We start from the raw sequence: 2,952 nt of genomic DNA on the forward strand, positions 1-2,952 counted from the left end.
TGGGAATCGAATCCGGGTTGGCCGCGTGCCAGGAATACGCCCTCCCCCACTGTGCTATTGCTCCAACCCAGAAGGACGGTTTCGAAGCCGCCCTGTCTCCTAACATCCACTCCTGATTCAGGGGCCCCGTCCTGCCAAGCCCTAACTCTGATACTCTGAACTCTAACCTACCAGCAACGCCAGGTGTCAAAATAGTCCAGGAAAAGGAGCAAGTTTGTGTTCACGCCCAGTCTGACTCCTGGGCTGGAGCAATAGCACAGCGGGGAGGGCGTTGGCCTGGCACGCGGCCGACCCGGGTTCGATCCCTGGCATCCCATAGGGTCCCTCGATCACCGCCAGGAGTGATTCCTGAGCGCAGAACTACAAGGAAGCCCTGAGCACCGCTGGCGTGGCCTCAAAACAAAAATGGAAAACAAATCTAGGGACTGGAGCGATGGGACCGAGGAGGCGGGTGCTGGCCTTGCATGTGGCCGACTTGGGTTTGAGGGTTCAATTCCTGGTATAGGGTTCCCTGCCAGGAGTGAGCCCTGAGCACTGCTGCTTGTGGTCCCAAAATAAATGGAAAAAAAAATAAATCCTGGAGCTAAACAGAAGTGAAATACTTCAACAGGCAAGGATGGGGCTAGAGTGATATATTCCGAAGATATCCTGGGTGTCTAACCCTCACTTCCCTTTTATTGTGGGTTTATTTGGGGCCATCCCCAGCAATGCTCAGGGCTGACTCCTGGCTCTGCACTCAGGGATCACTCCTGGCGGTGCTTGGGAGACCCTATGGGATGCCGGGGATCGAACCCGGGTCAGCCGCATGCAAGGCGAGTGTCCTCCCCTCTCGAACGAAACATGGTGATAGAAAAACTCTTTCTGTTTGGTTTTGCCACCATCCCCGGCGATGCTCAGGGATCACTCCGGATTCTGACCCCTCCTGGGGTCAGAACCCAGGATCGAACCCGGGTCTTGGCCACTGTATTCTCTCTCCAGCTTGGGATACCGCAAGTTAATTCAATAAGAACCAAATTCGTGGGGCTGGAGTGATAGCACAGCAGAGAGGGCGTTTGCCTGGCACGCGGCCCACTCGAGTTTGATTCCCAGCATCCTATATGGTCCCCTGAGCACTGCCAGGAGTGATTCCTGAGTGCAGAGCCAGGAGTCAGCCCTGAGCATCGCCGGGTGTGACCCAAAAAGCAGAAAAAAAAAAAAAGAACCGAATTCGTCCCCGTGTTTTCCTGGGTGGTTGGTGGAATGTGAGACCAAGGTTGCCCAGGGAGGTTGGTGCCAAGACTCCCACGGAAGGTAAAGCAGGGAGAGTGGGGGTCAGGGCGGGGTGAGTGGGGGTCTCTGAGGGCAGGATCAGACCCCCCACCCAAAGAAGTACGACGTGGTTAGCCTTCTTCATCGACGTTATTTTATTTTTATTTGATACCAGATGTTAAAAGCAAAAGACAAATGTACTCATGATCACCCCTACAAGCTGACCGAGTCTCACGGCCGAGAAAGGTAGGGCCAGAGAGTGCGCGTGGGTCCAGCATTGGCCTGGCCGGGGAGATCCCTAGCACCCCAGAGGGGCCCCCCGATCCCCGCCAGGAGTGAGCACTGAACACAGAGCCTCCCTGAGCACTGAGCACAGAGCCAGCCCTGAGCACTGAAGACAGAGCCAGCTCTGAGCCCTGGGCATGCAGGCTACGACCCGACAGCCAGCCTCCCTGCTGGACAAGCAGACTCGGGGACAGAAAACAGAAATGGAGTCGGACTCTGCCTTTTCTCTGCCATTTTCTTCCCATTGCTTTGGGGTGTCCACCCTAGGTTAGGAGTTCAATAAATTAGAAACTGCTATTCCGGCCCCCGAAGAAGAATTGTTCTTTATTTAAAGAGACACGGGGGAGTGGAGCAAGAGCACAGCGGGGAGGGCGTTGGCCTTGCACACGGCCGACCCGGGTTCGATCCCCGGCATCCCATAGGGTCCCCTGCTAGGAGTGATCCCTGAGTGCAGAGCTAGGAGTCACCCCCGAGCACTACTGGGTGGGAGTCCCTCCAAAGAACAACAACAAAAAAAAAACGTGGAAACTGAGGGGGTGGGGGAGTACCCCAATTCTTGGCTCAGCTGCCGGCACTTCTGAGTTTTTCCAGAAATTTCTGGGGTTTTCCAGAAATTTCCCCTGGTGAGCTCGAGTGCCCTGACCACTGGCTGACTGCTGGATGGAGTCACACACCGGGGTCAACTAGGTGTGACCACAGCCCAAAGTGCTCCCTGGGAGGTGGGGAGGGGTGCGTGGGTGGGGGGGCTTGTAACATCTGGAGCCGAGCAAGACGGACCAAGAGCCGGGGGTGGAGAAAGGCGTCCTGAGCTGCGCAACATTCAAAAATGTCGCTATTCCTTTCTTTCCCAATTTTGAATTTTTTTTCGGGGGGGTCATACCCGGCAATGTTCAGGGCTGACCCCGGGGTCTTCACTCAGATACTCAGGGGACCTGGGTCAAGGGATCACTCCTGGTGGTGCTCAGGGGACCCTAGGGGATGCCGGGGATCGAACCTGGGTCAGCCGCGTGCCAGGCCAACGCCCTCCCGTCTGTGCTATTGCTCCGGCCCCTCCCTGCTCTGACTTACGGGAGAACTGGACGCCTGGACCAAGTTTCAAAACTAAAAAATAAATAGAATTGCCATGACTCTCACAGAACTCGGGGGGCTCACTTAGCACCAAATAGCCATGTCTGGGACCCCGTTTCTTTTTTTCCCTTTTATTATTATTATTTATTATTATTATTATTTTGAGAGGAGGTTGGGGAACCACAGGGCTGACTCCTGGCTCTGAGCTCAGGGATAACGCCTGGTGGGGCTCAGGGGAACCCCCTCTGGGGTGCAGCTTGGCCACTCGCCAAACATGTGCGCTAACCATTGGACCACCTTGGCGGCCCCCTATGCCTTGACGGACTTCCTGGAAGGTAAATTGCCTGAGTG

The sequence above is a fragment of the Sorex fumeus genome, unplaced genomic scaffold (genome assembly GCF_029834395.1).
Source record: "Sorex fumeus unplaced genomic scaffold, SorFum_2.1 ptg000188l, whole genome shotgun sequence".
Classification (NCBI taxonomy): Eukaryota; Metazoa; Chordata; class Mammalia; order Eulipotyphla; family Soricidae; genus Sorex; species Sorex fumeus.